Source organism: Aotus nancymaae, unplaced genomic scaffold (assembly GCF_030222135.1).
Source record: "Aotus nancymaae isolate 86718 unplaced genomic scaffold, 86718_ANA_hifiasm-v0.15.2.pri h1tg000004l, whole genome shotgun sequence".
NCBI lineage: Eukaryota > Metazoa > Chordata > Mammalia > Primates > Aotidae > Aotus > Aotus nancymaae.
The window spans coordinates 44397849-44425079 of NW_026988415.1; the positions used below are offsets into that span (position 1 = coordinate 44397849).

Below are 27231 nucleotides of genomic sequence, written 5' to 3' on the forward strand. Positions count from 1 at the left end.
AGCAAACTGCACCATTAGCTGAGCCCTCCATTTTCCAGTCACCCCAGGGTCTGTCTCATTAATGTAAATAGGTTTATATTTGCAGAGTTTGTTTTCCACACACAGAGGACAGCAGTCTGTCTTCAGGACCACCATATAAAGGGAATGGTGTCAGCTCCCTTTTCTGAGATGAGGAAACTGTGTCTCCAAGATGGTGAGAACCAAGTCTGCCTTTCCTTTGAAAAGGCAGCTTCCTGTAATTCATAACACAGAGCTGAGAATCAGCAGGCCTGTGTTCTAGCTCCAGCTCATGAAAGCATGTAAAAGTGCTCTAACATCTCAGGCCAGTATCTCACTTAGCCAGAGTTGATGGTCCAAGTCCTCATGTACCACTGTATGGTTCCTGCTTTAAGAGGTACCTGTTGCCCACCCAGTTGTCTCTCCTGGCCTCCTCTCAGCCGGAGCAGGCTGTTCTGTCTCTATCAGTAGAGTCTTGAAAGTTGCTCTGAGGATTCAATCTTCCCCCACCCTCACCCCACCACCCAGCCTTCAGACAACAACACTTATGTTGTCCTTACAGTGTCAAAAATCAGTTTCCAGGACACACAAACATGGCAGGGCCATTCCCTGACAGGAAATTCAGGTGCCTCTTAGGAGGGGAAGTGTGCCACCCTTATTATTAGACATAGCATGCATGCCTGACTAACCTGACTTAGGGCCATGGTTTTCACTCCTCTCTTATACAAGGATCCTCTCCTCTTAGGGCTTCCCTAACAGCTGACACCTCCCTAGCATTCCTCCCCATTCCTACTTCCCAGAAAACACACACCAACACCATCAGAGCCACAAACAGAGCACAAATCTTAGTCCACAGAAAATAATTCAGGGAATGAGGGAAGTAGAGGCAGCCCTAGGAGCCCACACTAGGATTTCCATCTCTAGCTGATGGCATCTTGTGAAGAATAGAGCATCATCAGTCACTTGCCATCTCATCATCTCATTCATGACGTTTGGGGTCAAGGATAAAAATCAGCATCCTATTTCCACATAATAAGCTATTTTGTGTCCTCTCATTTTATCAGCAGGTTAACATTATAGAAGCATGCCATATTGTCATGTTGGGCTTTTGAAACAGGAGACACCACAGAGGAAAAAGAGCTGTGAATCTCTAAGTTAACAATCATCTGAAAGAGCTCTTCCAAGGGGCAGGTCTAAGGAAGTGAGTGATCAGATTGGCAGTAAAGGTGAAAGCTTGTCATACCTAGTACGAGTAGAACGAAGGGCAAATGGGCTTTCACGTAACACTTTCGGTGTCCAGTGGAATATCTACTTTCTGAGGCCCATATTACTATGGCTTAATCACTTGAATGAACTTTGATACAGAAGTCCTATTTCCAACAACAAGTGAGTTTCTGTAAAGGTTTAAAAAAGGCTCTCCAAGCTAATTCTGATGTACATGCAAGTGAAGGAGTCCTACCTGAAGGGTCAGGTTAGGACCACATTAGTTTTCTGATCCAGAGAGGAAGGGCAACTAATATCGATGGAACACATTGTTTAGAGCGTCCAGCTACATGTTCTTCATTTTAGTGACTGAATTTAATCCTCATGACAACCCTACTAGTGAGTACAATTATGCTGTCTTCATGGATGTATATGAACTACAACACACTTGCTCCTTAAGCACAGAGCTGGATAGCAAAGAGTTTGCTCACCACACAAACTAATGGAGTCAGGGATAGAACCAAGCAGCCTGGGCAATGGTATAAAAATGGTCAGGGTTCATAATATCTAAACAGCCCCAAAGTCACATTACTAGAGAAATCTCAGAAACACTATTTTCAGGGGGAAAAAGGCACAAAGGGACACTTACTCTATGATAGCACAAATATTTGTAGCCAAAAATGTACAATTACATATTTTGCATAATTCTCTCACAAGTCTATGAGGAAGGCATCCTTATTTCCAGTTTATAGATGACCGATTCAGACTCAATGATGATAGAAAATCAATTTTGCAGAGGCATCTAGTATGATCAGGATTGAGGATGTAACTTTTACTCTCCTCAAAGGACAACACATGGTCTTTTATAGATGATGACCATCTAGGACTTAAAACAGTTGTAGTTTTTTATGCTGCCAGGATTATGCCCTTGTGGGTACTCACTCAACAACCTCTCTCTCTTTGAAAGAGCTGATGATGCAGATGAAATCCCAGTGCAAGGTCCTATAGGTGGTAATGGGTCTGGTATGAGGGTCAAGGGCTTGTGACTCCTGCCTCCTCTTCATCTGCACTCTCTCTTCATTTGAGGCTCAATAGAAACTGCTTTTCCAAATCAATGTAGAAGATCAAATGAGGGGGGCAGAAAATGATAGGGGATTGGTTTGATGATCTTCTCACCTCATCCCAATACCTCAGAAAACCAGCCTGCAATACAGAAATGGCCCCAAAGGTTCATGTATAATATAAGTGTGAGCACATGCTCCATCTTCCTGCTCCACTGCCAGGTGATTTCTGTGGCAGTTATACTGCTTTTTCCTCCCTCCCAGAGAAGTCATCACTTCTCTGGGAGGGAGGAAAAAGGTGGGCCTGGATGACCATTTGTTGAAGTTCTACTAGGTACTATCTACTCTGTATGCGATTTCTCATTTATCCCACAGAAAACTTCTCTAAGGAAGGCATTGTGGGTCACCTTTTACAGGTGAGCAACGGCAAAGTAGAATGGCAAAGGATTTGATCACCACAGAAACTGACAGAGCCAGGGATAGTAGCTGGCAGCCTGGGCACCTTAAGTGCTGGTGGCAGATCTTTGGCAACTGTATCTGGACACATACTGTTGAGGGAGTTAATGTCTGTCCTCCCTGTGTTTACCCTCCTTGTATTTCTAGCAAGGAACCAGACTTGGTGTTCCTTCCCCTTGCCTTAGGGGAGGTTTATGGCAGGGTGGGAGCCAAAGATGTCTGAAGCCAGTTTCTTCCATTCTTTAGGAAAACTTAAACTTAAGGGAAAGATTGGGCTGCTTTTTATCTGGTAGGAAAGGGAGGGCCTCTGAGGACACAGAGAAAGAAGAGGAAGAGAGATTTATCCCAGATATGGATAAGGCCAGAGATCTATTTGTCCCTCCAGGAGTAAGGATCTGAGCACTGGTCCATATCAACCCTTGGGTTTGATCAGTATATGGTCCATTGAAATTGGGCACCTAGCCATGAGTCCTATTTTTCTCTTTGGATAAAAGGATAGATGGAACAGAGGCAGGGAGTCCTCAAGGCACCAAGTCAATTAGGGAAATGGTCAGCTCAGCACTGAGCAGTAGGAACACATGACAGATGATGGCAGGGACCTCTCAGGCTGTTAACTAGAGTATAAGTTCCCACAAGTGGGACTGCTTCCTCAAAGAGCATGAATATTAAACCTTTGTCTAATTCATCTTAAAATCTCTTTACTAATTTGTCATGAAATACAAGCTATGAACACTCACTTTTCAAGATCTGTACAAATAATGGGGTTTTACTATTTTATTATTTGCTAATGTGATATACTTTTGTTGGAATGTTAGATTATTTTTCATTTTCCCTATTTTATTTTCCTATAAATGGCATATTTCACATTTAAATTACCAAATGCAAGACAATGATCTCACTTTATGTCTCAAATATGTCCTGGAATAATTATGGTGCTTGAAAAGAAAACTCAATCAGTGAGTTGGTGTTTATGCTGTATCCTCTTAAAATGTAAAATATAGGGCCATGAAAACTCCATATGTGGCCTAGGGAGGACAAATTGGTGCAACCTCTTTGCAGAGACATTTGCAATATCTATGAGAGAAGAAAGCAAGGCACCTGTCACCCACTGCACTCTTAGGTCTAGACAGCATATATGTAAGATGGTCAAGATAGCATGATTAGTCATATTTAAAGGAATCTCAAATCACCTTACTAGATATATCTAAGTAACACTATTTTCAGATAATGAAAAATTTTTTTTTCTTTTTAGAGAGAGAGAGAAACAGGAGAAGGAGAAAGAAACAGGTAACTCTCACACTGAGTGAGAGAATCCAGAGAGATGGAATCCAGGAGAGGAAAGCAGCTTCCACACTGAGTGGAAGGGAATAGAGATGGAGTTTAGGAGGGGAAGACAGGCTTCTACGAAGGGAGTATTGGTGGAAAGGGACTTCAGAGGGAAAATTCAGGAGAGAGAAAGATGGCTTCCACGAAGCAAGTATTCGTGGAAGGGGATCCAAACATGGAGTCCCGAAAATTTTAAAAAGAGCACTTACTCTATGATGTCATTTATATATTTATAGCTAAAAGCATGCAGTCATATATTCTGCATTATTCTCTCGTAACTCTTGGAGAAATCATCATTATTCCCATTTTGAAGTTTACTATATTAAACTTGCTGATATAAAATCAATTTTGCAGAATCATGTAGTAAGGAACAGGAATGGCATTCTAACTCTTACACTCCCCCAAGGGACACCCAGCTATCTTCTTTATACCTTCTAGGACTTAAACATTTGTAATTTTACATGTTTTGAGTATTGTGCCCTTGTGAGTACTCACTCAACAACCTCTCTCTTTGAAGAAGCTGATAGCGCAGACTAAATCCCGGTACAAGGTCCTGTAGGTGCTAATGGGTCTGGTATGAAGATCAAGGGCTTGTGAGTCCTGCCTCCTTTTCATCTGCACTCTCTCTTCATTTGGGGGCTCAATAGAAACTGCTTTTCTAATATCAATCTAGAAGATCAAATAAGGAGGCAGAAAATGACAGGGGATTAAAGGAAATGTTTTAATTATCTCCTTCCCTTTCCCCTGATCTCTCAGCACAGTCCTCCTGCAACACAGGAACAGTTCCCAAAAGCTTCATTCATAATGCAAGTATGAGTAGGTTTAACTTCTTACTGCTTGCTGTATTTCCAGGTGGACTCTATGGCAATTGTGCTGTTTGGCTTAGGTAACAGTCATCACTTCTCTAGGAGGGAGTAGAAAAGTGGGTCAGTATGAACATTTGTTGATGTCCTACTAGGTGACATCTATGCTGTACAGGATTTCTTATTTACACCATAGACTAGTTATGTAAGGAAGGCATAGTGAGTCCCCTCTTACAGATGACTAAGGGCAAGCTGACAGAGGCTAAGAAAGGATTTCAGCATCACACATCAAGTAAGGGGCAGGAATGTAGTCCAGCCTTTGCTGTCATCGCAGTATTTCATGCATTGTCAACAGAGGCGACATTATGCCCAAGGGGCTGAAAATTGGCTCTTGATTGTAAGGAGGATGCTAGACATTACAATGGTTTGTGGTCCTGCAAAGAACCACAGTACATAAACAGTTACCACTTTACCTGTGATATTAAAATTTTACATTCTTGGCAGAAAAGATGTGTGAGGAAGAACATGTCTAAAAGTCCCCCAAAACAGGGACAATAATGAAAAAAGGTGAGAGAAACAATGCCTATGCCCAGTGACCTCTTATGTAGATGATGGACCACCAGGGCTGATCATTTTACCCTCCTCTGTGGATGCCCAGTCAACAACCTCTCTTGGTGATAATGATGACGGTGGTAATGGAGATGGTTGAAATGAAATCCTCTCTCTGGGCACAAGAGACCTTTATGTGGGGACGATATGAATTGACTGGCTTTTAAGGTGATAGACTGGCAGGGGCTCAATCAGAACAACACGTGTTTCCTCTGGAACAAATGACCAGGAGGGTAGAAAATTAATGTTGACAAAACTAATATGAGCAAGAAATGCTCTAATTTGTATCACTTTTCATCTTAACATTTATTCAAGTAGTTGTTTCTCAAAAGAAAAGTAGTTACCTGGGAAAGAAGGCAGGGCCTGTGTTGCCATTCACCTATGGGGGCCTGTCAAAGGTTCCCAACAGCATCCCTATCTGTCACCAACACCTTAAGCACCATCAGATTCACCTGATCATATGGCCCAAGTGGCATAGCAGCTTGCACAGCAGCCCAGACCTGTTACAGAGCTTTCTCTTGTTCTAGCAGCTTTTCAGGTCACTCAGTAAACAGTCAGAGTTACACACCCATATGAGGAGTATATTGCCTCCAAAATCCAAAGAAGCCCACCAGATGGTGTACTTCTTTTTTGGTTGTAGGAGAGGTGAGGTGCAACTATTTGTCCTTTACCTTAGAAGGGATATCTCAAACACCTCTGAGCTTCTAGAATTTTGACTGAGGTAGAATATGCCGCCTTTTATCTCTGAGGAAAAGAGAAAACTAATATCCATATAATATTCTATTATATTATCTAAACTAGCAGGTTAAAACAAAAACTGATAAAAATAATTATTTATAAGGGAACAGAGTAGCAGCCCAGGATGGAAGTTGATCATGTATATTCTCTTAAAAATGTAACACCTATTTACTGGTTTGATGCACTGAAAAAGTTAAGAAACAATGGCCAACCTAGTAGCAATGAGCAACTCTAATACCCACATTTAGTCTTTTAAAAATATTACCCACTAAAAGGCACAATGAAAAATGGCTCCAGATGAATCTGGACCGAATGATCATACCAGTGAACACGTCAAGAAGACTCAGAAGCCAACCTGATAGGACTTCCACAGACCAAAAAAAAAAAATATATATATATATATATATATATGAGCATCAAAAACATTAGTGCCTACAGTGAGTTAAAACACATCACATACAGAAACATCTCTGAGTCATGATGATACTCTAAAAGAAAAACAAAACACAAAACCAACTCACTGCTCATCTGTGGAGGATCCTACAGAAACAATACTTAAAACTGGAAATACTGCAAAATGATTAAATATTTGTCCTACCCTTCCTGTGTGAGACATACCTCAGTTAACCCTAATAGTTGGCGGAGGCGGGGGAAGTTTCTCTTATAGAAAATGTCCAGCTAATAAATGCAGAAAAAATTGTAGAATCTAAACATCATCATTTTAGAATTTTTAATGGAATGCAGATCTTGGTAAAGATCTTCAGAGATTGTAAAAAATTATGAGTTGGAAAGCAAATAGGAAATTTCATAATTGATGGATCAGTCTAACAACACCTGAGCCCAGTGCTCAATCTTAATGTCAAGGTAGGAGTGACAATCAGACACAATGAGGTTCCTGGTATGCTATGAATTGAATGCTTGTGTCCTCCCAAAACTCATATGTTGAAACCCTAATCTCCAATGTGACAGTATTTGCAGATACGACCTTTGGGAAATAATTAGGTCATCAAAGTGGAGCCTTCATTATGAGATTAGTGTCCTTATAAGAAGAGACACAGGGAGCTTGCTTGCTCTCTGCATGCACACACCAAGAAAAGGCCATGTGAGGACATAACCAGAAAGAGGATCCTCACCAGGAACCCAACCATACTGGCACCCTGATTAGACTTCTAGCTTCCAGACTCATGAGAAATAAATGTTTGTTATTTAAGCCACCTAGTCTGTGGTAATTTGGTAAAGCAGCCTGAACTAAGAGTTGGTGTAAGGATAGAGGAAGTATGTAACACATCTGAGGTACTCTTGCCAAAAAATCCTGAACTGGATGAAGCCTCTAACTCTACTAATTTACAGAAAATAGGAGGGGTCAGAGCAATGTAAGTAACAGCACAATGGGGATACAATTAGCAAAATTGATAATGTAAACTCCACAAACCTAAGATCCAATTTAATAAGCAAATACAGGTTGAGTATCCCTAATCTGAAAATCCAAAATCTGAAATGCTCCAATTGAGCATTTCCTTTTAGCATCATGTCAATGATGAAAAAATTTCAGATTTTGGAGCCTTTCAAATTTGCAGATCAGGGATACTCAATATGTAAATTGAAAAGCAAAAAAAAAAAAGAGAGAGAGAGAGAGAAAGAACTGTCTTTAGATTAAAAGAGATTTAAAACTCCAGAGAGTTAAATTGAGAAATTTTTAAAAAGTAAAATTAAAACCATAATGAGATACCACCACACATACACCAGAAAAAGAAAATTTAAAAGATGGAAAACACCAAGTGTTGGTAAGGATATGAAAGCTGTGTAATTCTCACATCACTGGTGAAAATATAAATTCAACAACCACTTTGAAAAAGTGCTTGGCAGTATTGACTGAGCTGATCATATACACACCCTACAACTCAGAAATTTCATTTAGGTCTGGGGAAGGTATGAACCCAAGAGAAAGAAAAATAAATGTTTATCCAAAGATATGTACAAGACATTCATAACGCTGTTATTCATGTCAAAATCTAGAAAAAAATCCACATAGCAGATATGTTTATTATGAAATATCCACTTGATGTAATAATATCCACCAATGATGATGAATGATCTGCTACTATAGACAACAATAAGTGTTAATCTCACATACAGTATGTTGATTGAATGAAAAAAGTTAGACAGAAAAGAGAACATGATGTATGATTCTCAGAATTTTTCTTCTAATTTCCCAGTACAGTTTGGGCTATATAAAAAAATAAACACCCCATTTTTTCTTATTTGAATGTACTTAGTGTTCTTGTATATTATCTGCAGGTTAACTTCAGAGAAGCACGAATCCTCTGAGCCCTTGAAAAGTGAAGCACTACAGATATGAACACAGCTAACGCTGTTGAAATGGTTTGGCTGTGTCCCCATCTAAATCTCAACTTGAATTGTATCTCCTGGAATTCCCATGTGTTATGGGAGGGACCCAGGGGGAGATAATTGAACCATGGGGGCCAGTCTTTCCTGTGCTATTCTTTCTTGTGAGAGTTAATGAGTCTCACAAGATCTGATGGGCTTATCAGGGGTTTCTGCTTTTGCTTCTTCCTCATTTTCTCTTTCTTGTCACCACCATGTAAGAAGGGCATTTCACCTCCCGCCATGATTCTGAGGCCTCCCAGCCATGTGGAACTGTAAGTCCAATTAAACCTTTTTTTGTTCCCAGTTTCGAGTATGTCTTATCGGTAGCATGAAAATGAACTAATACAGTAAAGTGATATCAGTAGAGTGGGGCATTGTTGAAAAGATACCCAGAAATGTGGAAGTAACTTTGAAACTGGGTAACAGGTAGAGGTAGGGACAGTTTGGAAGGCTCAGAAGAAGACAGGAAAATGTGGGAATGTTTGGAATCTCCTAGAGACTTGCTGAATGGCTTTGCCAAAAATGCTGATAACAATATGGACAATAAGATCCAGACTGAGGTGGTCTCAGACGGAGATGAAGAACTTGTTGGGAACTGGAGTAAAGGTGCCTCTTGTTATGTTTTAGCAAAGAGACTGGTGGCATTTTGCTACTGCCCTAGAAATTTGTGGAACTTTGAACTTGAGAAAGATGATTTAGGGATACCTGGCAGAAGAAATTTCTAAGCAGAAAAGTATTCAACAGATGACTTGGGTTCTGTTAAAGGCATTCAGTTTTATAAGGGAAGCAGAACATAAGAGTTTGGAAAATTTGCCACCTGACTATGTGATAGAGAAGAAAAATCCATTTTCTGGGGAAGAATTCAAACTGGCTGCAGATATTTGCATAAATAGCAAGGAGCCTAATGTTACTCCCCAAGACCATGGGGAAAATGTCTTCAAGCTATGTCAGAGACCTTCACGGCAGCTCCCCCCGTCACAGGCCTGGAGGCCCAAGGTTTCATGGGCTGGGCCTGGGGTCCCCATGCTCTGTGTAGCCTAGGGACTTGGTGCCGTGTCCCAGCTGTGGCTGAAAGAGGTCAACATACAGCTCATGCTGTGGCTTCAGAGGGTGGAAGCCCCAAGCCTTGGCAGCTTCCACATGGTGTTGAGCTTGCAGGTACACAGAAGTCAAGAATTGAGGTTTGGGAATCTCCATCTAGATTTCAGAAGACGTATGGAAACTCCTGGATTCCCAGGCAAAAGTTTGCTGGAGGGGCAGGGCCCTCATGGAGAACTTCTGCTAGGGCAGTGCAGAAGGAAAATGTGGGGTTGGAGCCCCCACAGAGAGTCCCTACTGGGGCAGTGCCTAGTGGAGCTGTGAGAAGAGAGCCACCATCCTCCAGACCCCAGAATGGTAGAGTCACGACAGTTTGCACCATATGCCTGGAAAAGCTGCAGACACTAAATGCCAGCCCATGAAAGGAGCCGGAAGGGAGGCTGTACCCTTCAAAGCCATAGGAGCAGAGCTGTCCAAGACTATGGGAACCCACCTCTTGTGTCAGTGTGACCTGGATGTGAGACCTGGAGTCAAAGGAGATCATTTTGGAACCTTAAAATTTGACTGCCCTGCTGGATTTTGGACTTGCATGGGCCCTGTAATCCCTTTGTTTTGGCCAATTTCTTCCATTTGAAATGGCAGTGTTTACCCAATACCTCTATCCCCATTATATCTAGGAAGTAGCTAGGTGTTTTTGATTTTATAGGCTCACAGGTGGAAGGGAATTGCCTTGTCTCAGATGAGACTTTGGACTCTGGACTTTTGGGTTAATGCTGAAGTGAGTTAAGACTTTCAGGGACTGTTGGGAAGGCATTATTGGTTTTGAAATGTGAGGATATGAGATTTGGAGGGGGCAGGGGTGGAATTATATGGTTTGGCTGTGTCTCCATCGAAATCTCAACTTGAATTTTATCTCCCTGAATTCCCACATGTTGTGGGAGGGTTGGGGGTGGGGTTAATTGAATCGCGGGGGCTGGTCTTTCCTGTGCTATTCTCCTGATAGTTAATGAGTCTCATGACATCTGATGGGATTATCAGGGGTTTCTGCTTTTGCTTCTTCCACATTTTCTCTTGCTGCTGCCATGTAAGAAGAGTCTTTCATCTCTCACCATGATTCTGAGGCCTCCCCAGCCACATGGAACTGTAAGTCCAATTAAACCTCTTTTTGTTCCTCGTTTTGCCTATGTCTTTATCAGGAGCATGAAAATGAATTAATACAGCTATGTATAATAGACATGCAGCTGGAAATGAAGCAGGAGACATACTTGGCTATAGCACCAGACTTATCCCACTAACTCCAGATGCCCTTGAGCAAGTCCCCACACTGCATCTATACTCACCTGGCAAAGAGGGACTGAGTAGCCCTGCCTCCAGCAAGATATCAGGGACAGAGAGCAATGTGATTCCCATCTGGAAAACCACTCTGAGTTCCTAAAAGGGAAAAGAATTCATTCATCACGGGGGTCCAAGGAATTATCTACCTCAACAGCCAAGTTGTCTAGTACAAAGTAATTATGATGTTTAGTAATGCTTTTATTTTTAAAATTATTACTTTTTCTTAAATAAATACCATCTGGTACAACGTAGAATGACTACAGAAGCATAGATAAAAGAGCTATGGTCTCAATGTTACACCAACCACCATGGGCTGACATAGTTCAACAAATGTCTGTTTCTTCTTCCTAATTATACTGGTTAGGAGTGTGGGCTCTGGTTATAGACTGGAGACAAACCCTATTCTGCCATGTAAAAACCTTGTGACTTTGAATAGTTTTATTTCACCATAAAAACACTCAAACTCTTATCAGTAAAACCAGAATTATGCAGTACTTAAAACAGAGGGCAAACCATGTTTTACATGTCATGAAACTTAAAATAAAAATTAAAATTAAAAAAGTCCCTGCGTTCTGGTTTTTAAAAATATAAATGGCCAGGTATCATATTAATTTGAAAATTCTAAGGCAGACATACTGGGAAAGGAAAGCTTGATAGTCTTACAACTGAATCCTATTTATCACCTCAGGTATTTTTTAAATTTTAATTTTAACTGACAAATAATTGTATATATTATAGGGTACGCTGTAATGTTTTGATATATGTTTACATTGTGGAAAGATTAAATCAAGCCAATTCAATAAATTCAATAAAGCTTAATAGTCTTACAAATGAGTCTTCTTTTTCTTTTTTCTTGTTTATGATGCAGATACTCATTCCTTATTATAAAAAATGGCATATTTTCCTCCAATCTGTTGGAGTCCTCTCCCTTTGTTTGTGGTATCTTTTGTTAAATTTGCTGTCAAATTTATCTATCTTTGTCTTATATGGCTTTTGATTTTACTTATTTTTAAAATGTTTATTTTTTAACTTTAATGTTAGGTTTAGGAGTACATGTGAAGGTTTGTTAAACAGGCAAATTGCGTGTCACAGGGGTTTGGTGTGCAGATTATTTTGCCACTCAGGTAATATGCATAGTACCCAATAGGTAGTTTTCAATCCTTACTCTCCTCTCTTCCTCTACCCTCAGGTGTGAATATTGAAATTAGACATCAAAGGATTCAAACTTTTCATAGACCTTGTTGCCATCCACAGCAGTGCTTTTCAAACGTGGATGAGTAACAGAAACAACAAAAGAAATTACTCAAAATGTAGACACCTCTAACCTCACCTCCCTGGTTTTGATTCTGCAGATCTAGGACAGGCCCAGGTATCTGCATTTTAGCAAGCAACCATGAACATATCTGATGAAGTGGTCCATAGATCACACCTGTAAAAATCCTGACCTAAACAGCTCAGAATTGGGTATCATAAATTTAATGCCCACTATACAGTGTGCTGGGACATCTGCAGTTTCTCTGTTAATATAATTAGCTGCAAGTGCATTGGTTCTTCCCCACCACATAAGACCACAGATTGCCACAAGGGATCACACTTAAATTCCAGAGTATTCCTGGGTGGTCTATAGGTGTGAGGATTATTATCCTGTTGGATAGACAAAGCTGGCAGAAAGATATGACTTGCCTAAAGTGTCTCCATGATGTGATCTGGGTCTCTTTCCTCTTGCTCCGGTAACCTAAGAGGATTTCAGAGTCTCTGATGTTAAACTAGAAGGAGAGATAAGAGGATACGAATGCACATGGAATAGAGAAGAAAGTCAGAGGATGAGAAAGCACATGAAATGCAGGGGATGGGGTGATGATGTCTGGCCTATTCCCACTCAGTTAACTGGAAGCTGTGCAATGATGCTTTTCTTCTTCCTCAACTCCATCCCAGAACCCCTCTCACATACAGCAGTGACACTGAAGCTCACACATAATGAAAATGTGAGCTTATTCCTGCTTGATGTTACATTTTCAAGTATTCGCTCTAGTAGTCAGGCCATTATGTTAACGCCAGAGGCATACCATTGACAGAATGGAGGAGGCAAGTTGGAATAGGGAATTACCATTTGCTGATAGTCTACTAGGTACCACACACTGTAGGTTGTTATTTTCAGGCTTTTTTTCTTCAAGCCCTCAAAGTGATGTTCTGAGGCTGACATCAGAGCTTCCTTTTTACAGATGAGGAATAGGCTTAGAGGGCCAAGTACATAATCAAGGAATTTTATGGAAGCTTCAAATGGACATGAGGCCTACTTTAAGGGGCTCCCACTGGCCAATTTGGGAAGACTTGAGCACCAAAATTGATATGGTTTAGATATTGTCCCCTCTGAATCTCATGTAGAATTGTAATTCCCATTGTTGAAGGTGAAGCCTGATGGGGTGTGACTGGATCGTGGGGGTGGATTTCTCACGAATGGTTTAGTGCCATCCCCTTGGTGATAAGTGAGTTCTCCATCAGTTAGTTCATGCAAGATCTGGTTGTTTAAAAGTCTGAAACCTTTCCCTTGTCTGTCTCTCTTGCTCCCACTCTTGCCATGTGACATGCCTGCTACTGCTTTGCCTTCTGCCATGATTAAAAGCTCCCTGAGGCTTTCCTAGAAGCCAAGGAGATCCTGGGGCCGTGCTTCCTGTTCAGCCTGCAGAACAGTGAGCCAATTAAACCATTTTCTTCAGAAATTACCATCTCAGGTATTTTTGCATAACAATGCAAGAATGGCCTAATACAAAAAATATATATACTAATAATTACACAGAGTAAACCTTTGAGGAACATGGAAATCTCTGAGTCATATCGACACAAATAAATGTTAATAAATACACTGATAAATAAGGGAGAAGAAAAAGCTCTATCTTTTTCTCAAATGCAAACTAATTTTCCAGAAGGAATATCAGAATTGGAAAGCAGCCACTTAACAACTCCCATAATAATATGTGATTCAGGCAAAAAACAAAAATGAATGCTCATCCTGCACCAGATTTCACGGCAGTCACTGAATCACCATGGTAACAATGTGGCCCAAGACAGCTCGGAAAATAACCATCACTTTGATTTGTTTTGTAGTATGTCCTAGGAAATGAACTGGTCTGATATGACTACAGTCATTAACCTGAAGTAATCCTCACAATAAATATTTCTGGCAGTTTCAGCAATATATACATTCATACACACATACATACCCACATACATACATGTTCTCTCTCTCTCTTTCTCTCTCACCACCCCAGATCCCAAGAATTCATTGAGATGGATTGCTGGTGGTGGGGAGTAGATAACAAAATAAACCCCATAATTCGATCTATTCAATTCTGACCACATATAAAGTTGAAATCTACTAAACTATTTTACCAATGGATTTTTCTGAAGATGACCTGTTGATTTGTCTCTGGGACATTTTTTCCTCTAGTTACAGTACATTTTCAATAACTTATGAAAGCTGACATGAAAACACAGGCAAATGCTTGTTAAATATGAGGTACCTTTTCCATTTTGTAGTCTAAGATCTCAACCTAGAAGATTAGTTAACAGCTACTTTTAAACATTTGGCTGCTGACAGCTCAGTGAAAATAAAATATGCAGAAATGTAATTCAAAATACTAGCATTTATAAGAGCACTAAGAAATATGAAATAATTAGGAATAATCCATCCAAATACGTGACAGGTCTGTACAGTGAACGCTAAATAACATTGCTAAGAGAAATTAAAGAAGACCTAAATAGAGAGACATACTGTCTTCATGAATTGGAAGACTCAGTATTTTTAAGATGCCTGTTCTGTTTAAACCTACTACATATTCAGAACAATCTCAATAAAAATCCTAACTGATATAGTTCTAAAAGAACCTGAAATCATGTTTCTAAAATTCATGTAAAAATACAAAGGATCTAGACTATGAAAACAACTTTGAGGAAACAAAAATGGATGACAAACACTATCTGATTTCAGGACTTCTTACAAACCCATAGTAATCAAGACAGTATACTACCGGCATCAAGGTAGAAAAGTAGATCAAAGGAACAAAATAAACCACCTAAAAATTGACCTATATATTGGAATTGACCTATATAAAATATATTGGACAACTGACTTTTGACAAAGGTGAAGAAGCCATTCAATGGATAAAGGGTGGTATTTTCAACATATTGTGCTGAAACAAGTGGATATTCATATATACAATTATAAACTGATCTATATATTGTACCACATACAAAAGACAATGCAAAAGGCACTTCGAAATGGATCGTAGATGTAAATATAAAGCCTAAAGTATAAAACTTGTAGAAGAAAACACAGGAGAGTATAATTGTGACCTTGAGTTACATAAAAAATTCCTTAGATGAATGAACCAATAATTTGGAATGCATCAAGGTTAGAAACTCTGGGTCTTACAAAGACACTGTTAAGAGAGTGAAAAGAGAAGCCCCTGATTGGGAGAAAATGTTTGAAAATCATATCTGATAAAGTACTTGTATACAGAATATAGAAAAATAGCACCAAATTCAATTAAAAAACAAACATTCCAATAAATAAATAGGCAAAACAGTTGAACAGACACTCATTGATAGAAGATAAACAACTGTCAAATAAGTACATGAAAACATCAAATAAGTACTCAAACATCATTAATCATTAGGGAAATGTAAATGAAAACTACAAGGCATCAGTACCTTATAGCTTTACTTTTTCATACTTTAAAAATTATTCTTGGCATTGCTCCCCTACTTTTTCTATAGCACCTAAATACAATTCTATCTTCTATACTTTTTATGAATGAATGTTTTGATTTAAATATATGTAACTGTTGAGTTTTGTTAGTGTTGGTTCAAAGTGGTCAGATTAATATGAAATCTTCTGGGTGTAAGTCAGGTGTTTTGAATTCAGATACATTTTGGTTTACCTAAGCACACTTTCCAATATGATTATTTTGTTATGACTTACCTTCTCTTATACACAAATTTGTTTTAATTATATATTTCAGTTTGTTAAAGTACGTTCAGGAGGCTGCCAGGTGGTGTGTTCATGTTCATCTACCTGTGTTCTCTATTCCTAATTTACTACTAACTCCCCCTTTGACCTTTAGTTTCATAGGGGTTATTTTAGGTGAGTATCCTTTAATTAGAAACTGTAGCCTATTTCTTCCCATCTCATAGACTACACCTTGACCTAATGTTTTTACGTAAATATTTGTGATTAAGACTTTTTAGGGTTAGCTGAAGATAGCAGTATACAGGCTGAATTGGCAAGAAATGGTGAGGTTTGTCAGAGTTTATCAATTATAGAACAGCCTCCTCTAGAGAAATATAAATCACCGCCAAATCCTCTGAGATTTAAGCTGTTGCTGGTAGTATTCTGGCAAATAACTATTTCAGTTAAGTTTATGGCTAAGCATAGTGGGGTATCTAATTCCAGTTTGGGTCTTAGCTATTGTGAATTCAGAACATACTGAAGTCACTTTCATAGTTTATTTTCATTTTAGCTATTGCCTTTTATGGTTATACATAATCATAAACCACTGGGTATTATTGATTTGGTTTAATCGTATGACCTCAGTGGCTGGCACAAAATTTACCAACCCTACGGGGAGTTACTATACCTTGTTCGAACTTTTGTTTATTGCTTAATTTTTATCACTACTGTTTATTGTGGGGGTGTGGTTGAGCAAGGCATTATGAGATACTATTAAGTGTGCTTCGTATCTGCTCCTTTTGATCTTCTGCTGATCTAGATGGCATTCTCACTGGAACTCAGATATTTGCATAGGTAATCTCACTAAGAATTAATTAAAAGGCCAAGACCAAACCTGTGTGTTTATCAAGTTACATGAACTCATTCAGGCATTTTTCAGTGACTTGCTTTAGTGAATTAAGCTACATCAACTTGTATCTAGAGAATACTCTCTTGCGGGGAAATTGCCAAATTTAAGTGTTATTCTAGTATTGAGAATTTTTTTGATAATCTTATTAAGAAACAAAAAGTTTTAGCCTAGAAAATCAGATTTTTTTTAACTTTCTCAATTTTTATTTTAAATTAGTTTTGGTTTCCATTATGTAAAAACAAATGAAGTAAACACCTATATTAACCAAAAACATATTTCCATTTTTTTTATTATCCTTTAAGTTCTGGGGTACATGTGCAGATCTTGCAGGATTGTTACATAGGTATACCATGCCATGGTGGATGGAGGCATAAAATCATATTTTTAATGGATTTTTTTTTTGTTTTAGACAATGCTTTAATTAGGAGTTAGGCTGAAATAATGTTCTAGATAAGCTTATAATTGAATTTAATAATATGTGGGTACATATTAGAGCCTTAGGTAATAATCAGCAGATATAAGATTTTTTTGTTTTGTGGTTTGGCAAGAATAAAATACTTATATTTACATAAATACTGTAACAGCTTAAAGTAGGAGATTAGAGGGAGTTTGCAGAGTTAATCATACTTGATGGGAATAATTATGCATCTGTGATTGTATCTTGTTTTTATTATGTCCATTGAGCATGGATTAATTAACACCTTAAGGTTTTTATGTGGGAAAATAACATTCAATTTAAGTTCAGCTACAATCAAGTTATGTCAAGGCCTTGACAGCCTTGTTGGATCACACCATCCCCCCAAATTAAAAAATACCAAATGCATGACACCACAGTTATGAGTGATCATGGGCTGATTAGACATTAGTCCATTGGAATGTCTTACTTAAGAGGAATGAGTGAATAGTTATAAGCTCATGGCCCTGAAACAAGAACCAGATGTCTGGTATAGTTTCAGTCTAGAAACCCCCAAGTTTTCTGAGTTCAGAGTGAGAAGATGGACACTTCCTGAGTAGATTGCTACTTTCTCAAATCTTTGTAGATAAGAAATCCTATTGGAAGTGATAAGCATGTTGTCAAAAAAGGATTTGCTTCCAGTGCTATGTATGATCAATAATATTATATCCTCTTTAAAATGAAGAACTTAATGTATGGAACAATACTCATGGTTAAATCCATTTGTGTGGACTTTTAATTTAATGTATTATGCACTGTGATTAGTTTGATGTGCAGGCTTGTATGCATGGGGAATGGATTTTAAGGCACCATAAGATATAAATGTATAATGTATGATGAAGTGTATATAGTACTAGTACATAATTAATGGGGTAAATTACATAATGCATGATGTACACAGGATGATTAGATTTTATGTTTATTTTTTACCATACTGACATAGAACTCAAAAACAATTTCTTTGCATTCAGTATATGAATCAGGGAACAGAATTTCAGCTTTGCATGCTGACAGCGGAGTGAAAGGCTTTTTCTTTGCACAGGGGAGAGGTGCTCTCCATTTTTGGTTTAGAAGACCAAGTTTAATAAACTACAAGAACTCTTCATTGAAGTTTATTCTTGATTAGGCTAATAAGTGGTATTAATATGAGAACAAGGGAAAAATACAGAATGAATAATACTTATTCAATAATAATGAAAGAGTATTCTACTGATTGACCTTCAATTTGTGTGAGTATGAGGTAATTATATACCAGAACCCAAAATAGGCATTGGCTTAGTAGCTGGAATGTCACGCTTCATTGCTTAGATAACTGAAGGATTAGAATGACTGCTAAAATTAAGATTAAGAGCACAAGGGCTACAGCACCTCCTAGTTTATTGGGAGTAGATCCTAAATTGCACTGGCAAATAGAAGATACCACTCTGGTTTAATATGAGGTGGTATATTGAGGGGATTTGCTGGAATATAGTCTCGGTTTCCTAAAAAGTCAGGAGAGAATAAAACAAGTTTGAGTAGAAGCAATAGTAGAAAAACAAATCCTAAAATGCCTTTAATTGTGTGGTGGGGTGGAATGGGATTTTATTTGCGTTGGTTGAGATTCCTTGGGTTATTGACCCTACTTCATGTGGGAATAGAAGGTGCACAATAACTAGAGCTGAAACAATGAATGGCAGAATAAAATGAAAGGTGAAGAATTGTGTGAAAGTGCCTCTGTCAAGAGAAAATCCACCTCCGATTCATTCTAACAGGTTGGTGCCAATGTATGGTATAGTTAACAGTAAATTTGTGATTGCTGTTTCTCTTCATTGTAAGATATAGCCTATGAATGCTATAGCTATTACTGTGAATAAAAGAATAATTCCAATGCTTCAGGTTTCTAGAAAGGTAAAGACCTCAGCCTACAAGAATAAACAGATAAAGAATACAGATATCCATTAGCATCTAAATAGTAAATGATTCAGCCATAGTTTACATCTCAGCAGATGTGTGTGATAGAGGAAAATGCAGTTATTATGTCTTAGGTACAGTGTATAGCTAAGAAAAGCCCTGTAATGATTTGTAAAGCTAGGCAAACTGAGTAGGGATCTGAAATTTCGTCATGTTCAGATGTTTGATCGTGCTGGTAGATCAATAAATGAGTGATAAAGAATTTTTATTAGGGGGTGAGATTTTTAAATGTTGGTTATTAAAGTTCTGACAGTTGACATACAATGATGTTTTTTATGACATATACTATATTTTGTTACTATATTTGTTATAGGCATCATAGGATTTTCTTCAAAACTTTTACCTATTACATAGGTTTATGGTTATTAATGGTGGTATGGAATTCAGGAAAATAATAAATTTTGGTTAGGTTTTATGGGAATGATAGTGTTTTAAATTTATTTAGCAGGGATACTGGTAGTATTTAGAATCCTATAGCCATAGCTACTAAAGAATATCCTGAAATGTGAGGATCTGGTGTTGTTATTTGGGGGTTCTATTGTTAGGATTATTAATAGAATTATTTAATCATTGTATAAATAATATGCTATGATGAAATAGAAATTATTATTGATTTCAAAAATTTAGAGGATTGGGTGATTTTTGAGGGTGAAGAAGTTGGGCTTCTTTGTGAAGATACTATAGGTGTGGCTGCATTGTACAGTTAACGAAGTTGATTAACGGTCGTAAGTGACTGATCCCTTTGTTAATATTTTGTTGTTGCTGAAATTACTCAGAGTAATTAAGTGGCTAGAAGTATAGCTAATACAAATGAAATGAAGAAAGAGAAGAAATATAATTTAGGCCATTTTGGTTAGGGACAGTTACTAAGGCTATTATATGGAGATGAGATCATTTTTGGTATTTTTCTAGTCAAGTTTAGTTAAAGTGATGCTCTGACTTTTAGAAAGGTTTAAGTATACTGTTAAATGGTGAACAACTGTTGGAAAAATCCTAGAAAGTTAAAAAAATTATATATGTATGGAGATAATTCAAATTTCAGATTACATGTTATTAGGTTAAATTCTAATTGCTATAATGAAGCCTAAGATAGTTACAGCAAGGACTGAAAGTTTTAGGTATAATGGCATAGTCATTTGGGGAATAGTTACAGGAGAAATGTTCTTGGTAATTTTTTAAAAAAAGCAAAAATACTCCCAATTGTTAAACATTTAATTGAATTAACAGGGAGTTATTTTCATCGATAATAATGAAAGCTGAAAAACTAGGTAGTCCTAGCAGTGCAAAAAAAGACAATTTGAGTACTGTATACAGCTGTTAGGGAGGTGGTGATAAGTGTGATTAAAAGGGCTCAGGTAGTAGTATACAACATGTTTGCAGTTTTGATAAATAAGTCTTTGAAGTAGAAGCCTGTAAGGAAAGGTATGCCTGTGAGTGCAAGGCTTCCAATAATAAGTGAGGAGGAATGAAGGGTATGTCTTTAAATAGACATCCTATTTTTGAATATCTTGATCATCATTAAGGTTGTGGATGATGGCTCTGAATATATAAATAGCATAGTTTTAAAGAATGCATGTGTCTAAATGTGGAGAAGTGCTAGATGTAGCTGATTAATACCAATAATGACTATTCTAAGACCTAGTTGTCTTAAGGTACGAAATGTGACAATCTTTTTGAGGTCACTTTGTGTTAGAGCACAAATTGCTATAAATGTAGTGGTAATAGCACCTAAGCATATTATTAGTGTTTGGATTGTTTTATTCTTTTTATTGGTGGATAAAAGTGGGTTAAGAACCCCTACTAAAACACTGTGATGAAATAGAGCAGGGCTGAGACAGGTGTTGTACCTTCTGTTTCTGATGGTAGTAATGGGTGAAGGCCAAATTAAGCAAACTTGTCAGTTGCCAGAATGACTCCACTTAATGGAAGGATATTGGGTAGAAATTGAGCACAAAAATTTATTGCATTCTCATGTGTTTGAATAAAATTTAAAAACTCATACTATTGTAGTATGAATTCAGTATATCCAATGCAGTTTTATTAAATTGTTTGGAGGGCTGCTATATTTGTGTCTATTCAGCCATATAATCAACTGACAAAAATAATATAATTCCTGCTTGTTCTCAAGGAGTTAAAAGGGGTTGTTGAGTGTAACTAGAAATAGCATAGTGAGAAATACAAGTAAATACTTAAAGAATGTATATAGCATATTGAGAACTCTATGACAGATCATGTAACAAAAAGTGCTACCGATAAAAACCTATTCAACAAATGGTGCTGGGATAATTGGCAAGCCACATGTAGAAGGATGAAACTGGATCCTCATCTCTCACCTTATACAAAAATCAACTCAAGATGGACCAAGGTCTTAAATCTGAGACCTGAAATGATAAAAATTCTAGAAGATAACATTGGAAAAACCCTTCTTGACATTGACTTAGACAAAGACTTCATGACCAAGAACCCAAAAACAAATGCAACAAAAACAATGATAAATAGGTGTGACTTTATTAAACTAGAGCTTCTGCACTGCAAAAGAAGCAATCAGCAGATTAAACAGACAACATACAGAGTAGGAAAAAGCTTCACAACCTATACATCCAACAAAGGACTAATATCCAGAATCTACAAGGAACTCAAATTAGCAAGAAAAAAACAAACAATCCTATCAAAAAATGGACTAAGGGCACAAATAGACAATTCTCAGAAGATACACAAATGGCCAAGAAACATATGAAAAAATGCTCAACATCATTAACGATGAGGGAAATGCAAATCAAAACCACAATGCAATACCATCTCACTCCTGCAAGAATGGGCATAATCTAAAAAGAAAAAAAAATAGATGTTGGCAGAGATGCAGTGAAAAGGGACCACTTTTACACTGCTGATGGGAACATAAACTAGTACAACCACTACGGAAGACAGTGTGGAGATTCCTTAAAGAACTAAAAGTAGGACTACCATTTGATCCAGCAATCCCACTAACTGGGTATCTACCCAGAAGAAAAGAAGTCATTATATGAAAAAGATACTTGTACATGCATGTTTGTAACAGCAGAATTTGCAATTGCAAAAATATAGAGCCAGCCCAAATGCCCATCAATCAACGAGTGATAAAGAAAAAAATATATATATATATATATGTGATGGAATACTACTCAGCCTTAAAAAAGAACAAAATAATGGCATTCACAGCAACCTGGATGGAATTGGAGACCATTATTCTAAGTGAAGTAACTCAGGAATGGAAAATCAAATATCATAAGTTCTCACTCATAAGTGAGAGTTAAGCTGTGAGGATGCAAAGGACTAAGAATGATAAAATGGATTTTGGGGACTTGGAGGAAAGGGTGGGAGGAGGGTGAGGAATGAAAGACTACAAATTGGGTACAGTGTATACTGCTCTGGTAATGAGTGCACCAAAATCTCACAAAGCAGTACTAAAGAACGTATGTAGCAAAACCACCTGTTCCCCGAGAACCTATGGAAAATTAAAATTTTTAAAAAGACATAATATAGTTTGAAGGTGAGTGTTACTTTTAAAGTTTGGATAGTGTCAGTTTGAAATAATTATTTGTTGGCTCAAGCAAATTAATATTAGGGCTGGAATGAGGTTGGTTGTAAAAGTGTATGAAATAGAAGTTTTTACACAGGTTAGAAATAAGTTTACAAAGAGTAGTTACAGTAATTGGTAGAATTAGGAGGATTGGTGAAATTGTGATAAATTTAAAAAATACATTTATTTACTTTTATTTGGAGTTGTACCAATTTTTTGGCTCCTAAGGTCAACAGGTTACTTTTATCCTTTAAAAGTTGAGAAAGCCATATTGTTATCCATGGGGGCACGAGTTAGTAGTTCTTGCACACTTTCTCAGAAAATAAGAAGTTTTAATTTTCTGCTATTACATTTATAACATAACATTTTATTTAAACTATATTTACAGTATATAGGTCCTAGAATGATTCTTGGGTTAAGTGAGAATCAATTCAAACCCATTTTTGGGTTTAAGTGCAGGCTTAAACTCCTGGGCTCAAGCAATCCTCCCACTTTAACCTCCCAAGTATCTGGGACTACAAGCACATGCCACTCCTAGCTCCAGGTGACTCAGAATAAATAGAGATACTCCATTTGTTTGGGGAAAAGTAAGGGAAGAGAACAAGTCTCTGTATGGTAATCCAGAGAATTCTTCCAGATTGTGTCCAAGACCATCAAGGTGGTACTTCTACGAGTCCACAAGAACCATAGCATTATTGGGTTTGGGGTCCCACCCAAGGCAGATACAGTTTAGATCACAGCATTCAAGTCCTTTTGGAAAGGCTTCTCAAAAAGAATGGGTAAAAACAAGCCCAAATTGAAGAGTACAATAAATACTTAACTCCGCATTGCCCAGACACAGACAAACATCTACAGGTATCAAGGCCAGCCAGGAAAACATGACCTTACCAAATGAACTAAATAAGGTCACATATCTCTATTTCTCCAGGATTGGTCCCTGGAAACATACTTCACCTAGAAAGGCACATATAGGCTGAAAATAAAGCAATGAAAAACGACATTCCATGCCAACAGAAACCAAAAAAGAACAGGAGCATCTATATTCATATCAGACAAAATAGATTTCAAGACAAAAACTATAAGAAGAGACAAAGAATGTCACTATATAATGATGAAGGGATTGATTCAGCAAAAGGACATAACAATTTTAAGAATATATGCACCCAACACAGGAGCACCCAGGTATATAAAGCAAATATTGCTAGAGCTAAAGAGATAGATAGATTCCAATACATTAATAGTTGGAGACTTCAACATTTCACTGTCAGCATTGGACACACGTCCCAAATAGAAATCAACAAAGAAACTTTGGACTTAATCAAAACTATGGAATAAATGGACCAAATAGAAATTTACAGAATATTTTATCCAATGGCTGTAGAACACACCTTCTTTTCCTCAGCACAGGGCTCATTCTCAAGGATAGACCACATGATAGGTGACAAAACAAGTCTGAAAACATTCAAAAAATTGAAATAATATCAAGCATCTTCTCTGACCACAATGGAATAAAACTAAAAATCAATAACAAGAGGAATTTTGGAAACTATACAAGAATGTGGAAATTAAACATTATGCTCCTGAATGACAAGTGGGACAACAAAGAAATTAAGAAGGAAGCTGAAAAATTTCTTAAAACAAATAATAATGGAAACATAATATACTAAAACCTGTGGGAGACAGCAAAAGCAGTACTCAGAGGGAAGTTTATAGGTATAAATGTCTACATCAAATAAAGAAGAAAAACTTCAAATAAACAACTTAATGATGCATCTTAAAGAACTACAAAGCAATAACAAATCTCAAACCCCAAATTGAAGAAAATAAATAATAAAGATCAGAGCATAAATAAATGAAATTGAAATAAAGAAAACAATACAAAAGATCACTTAAACAAAAAAACTGGGTTTTTGCAAAGTTAAACAAAATTGACAAACCTTTAGCCAGACTAAGAAAAAAAGAAGATCCAAATAAATAAGAAATGAAAAATGAGACATTACAACTGATATCACAGAAATGAAAAAGATCATTAGTGGCTATTATGAGCAACTATATACGAACAAATTTGAAAATCTAAAATAAATGAACAAATTTTAGACACATACAGTCTACCAAGATTGAATCAGGAAGAAATCCAACACCCGAATAGACCAATAACAAGTATTGAGATTAAAGTCATAATAAAAATTCTCCCCAGTGATATGGTTTGGCTCTTTGTCCCCACCCAAATCTCATCTTGTAGCTCCCATAATTCCCACATGTTGTGGGAGGGACCCAGGGGAAGATGACTGAATTATGGGGTGGGTCTTTCCCATGCTGTTCTCATGATAGCGAACGAATAGGTCTCATGAGATCTGATGGTTTTAAAAACAGGAGTTTCTCTGCACAAGCTCTCTCTCTCTTTGCCTGCTGCCATTTATGTGAGATGTGACTTGCACCTCCTTGCCTTCCACCATGATTGTGAGGCTTCCCCAGCCATGTGGAACTGTAAGTCCAATTAAACCTCTTTATTTTGTAAATTGCCCAGTCTTGGGTATGTTTTTATCAGCAATGTGAAGACAGACTGATTTTTCCATGTTGATTTTGTATCCTGCAACTTCACTGAATTTATTTATTAGTATGAATAGTACACCCAGTAATGAAAAGTTCGGGACCCCATGGCTTCCCTGCTAAATGCTACCAAACATTTAAAAAAGAACTAATACCAATCATACTTAAACTATTCCAAAAAACAGGAAGAGGGAATACTTCCAAACTCATTCTATGAGGCTAGTATTATTCTGATACCAAAACCAGACAAAAACACATTTTTTAAAAAAAAACTATAGGGTAAATTCTATGATGAATATTGATGCAAAAATCCTCAACAAAATACTAGCAAACCCAATTCAATGATACATTTAAAAGATCATTCATCATGACTAAGTGGGATTTATCTTTGGGATGCAAGGATGGTTTAACATATGCAAATCAATCAATGTGATATATCATGTCAACAGTAAGACAAAAACATATGATCATTTCAATTGATGCTGGAAAAGCATTTGATAAAATTCAACATCTCTTTCATGATAAAAACCCTAAAAAAACTGGGGCAAAGGAACATACCTCAACATAATAAAACCCATGTTGACACACCCACAGTTAGTGTCATAGTGAATGGGAAAAAATGGAAAGCCTTTTCTCTAAGATCTGGAACACAATATGGATGCCCACTTTCACCATTGTTACTCAACATAGCTGTTATTCAATGGAGCTCTTAGCTACAGCATTCAGAGAATAGAAAGATATAAAGTATATAAAGTGCCTCCAAGTTGGAAAGGAAGAATTAAAATCATCCTTGTTTGCAGATGACATGATCTTATATTTGGAAAAACCTAAAGACTCCACCAAAAAACAATTCATACTAATAAATAAATTCAGTGAAGTTGCAGGATACATCAACATGGAAAAATTAGTAGCATTTCTGTGTGCCAACAGTGAACAATCTGAAAAAGAAATGAAAAAAGTAAGCTCATCTACAATAGCCACAAATGAAATAAAATACATAGGAATTAACCAAAGACGTGAAAAATCTCTATAATGAAAACTACAAAGGACTGATGAAAGAAATTGAAGGGGACACCAGAAGGTGGAAAAATATTCCATGTTCACTCATTGGAAGAGTCAACATTGTCAAAATGCCCATACTATCCAAAGCAACCACAGATTCAACACAATCTCTATCAAAATATCAATGACAATCTTCACAGAAATAGAAAAAAGTACCCCAAAAGGGAACCACAAAAGACCCAGAATAGCTAAAGCGATCCTGAGCAATAAAAACAAAAGTGGAAGAATTACATTACCTGACTTCAAATTAAACTACAGAGCTATAGTAACCAAAACAGCATACTACTGTCATAAAAACAGACGAGGATAAATGGAACAGAATAAAGAACCTGGAAAGAAATCCATACGTCTACAATGAAATCATTTTTGATAAAGGTGCGAAGAACATATACTGTAAAGACAGTACCTTCAATAAATGGTGCTGGGAAAACTGGATACCTGTATGCAGAGGAATGAAACTAGACCCCTATCTCTCGTCATATATAAAAATCAAATCAAAGTAGACTAAAGAATTAAATCTAAGACCTCAAACTATATAACTACTACAAGAAAACTTTGGAAAAACTCTCCAGGACATCAGTATGGGCAAAGATTTCTTGAGTAATACCCCACAAGCACAGGCAACCAAAGCAAAAATGGACAAGTGGGATCACAAGTTAAAAAGCTTCTGCACAGCAGAGGAAACAATCAACAAAGTTAAGAGACAACCCACAGAATGGGTGAAAATGTTTGCAAACTAACATCTAACAAGGGATTAATAACCAGATGTATAAGTATCTCAATCCTATAGGAAAAAATATAATAATCTGATTTTAAAATGGGCAAAATATCTGAATAGGCATTT

General features: G+C 37.3%; 1 protein-coding gene across 7 annotated transcripts in view; it reads right to left on the reverse strand.

Moving 5' to 3' along the window:
- Positions 1 to 27231, reverse strand: part of LOC105706448 (ras-related protein Rab-40A-like) — a 136183-nt gene that overhangs the window by 82499 nt on the left and 26453 nt on the right. For 4 of the 7 annotated variants that reach the window (XM_064362175.1, XM_064362168.1, XM_064362178.1 and 1 more), the window contains exons 2-3: positions 12638 to 12720; positions 10960 to 11050 (exon numbers count right to left, since the gene is read on the reverse strand). The exons of 2 other annotated variants lie outside the window; for them this stretch is intronic. The gene's annotated coding sequence lies outside the window, so the exon portion shown is untranslated. The remainder of the gene's footprint in view (positions 1 to 10959; positions 11051 to 12637; positions 12721 to 27231) is intronic. One more of the 7 variants, XM_064362170.1, reaches the window with a different exon arrangement.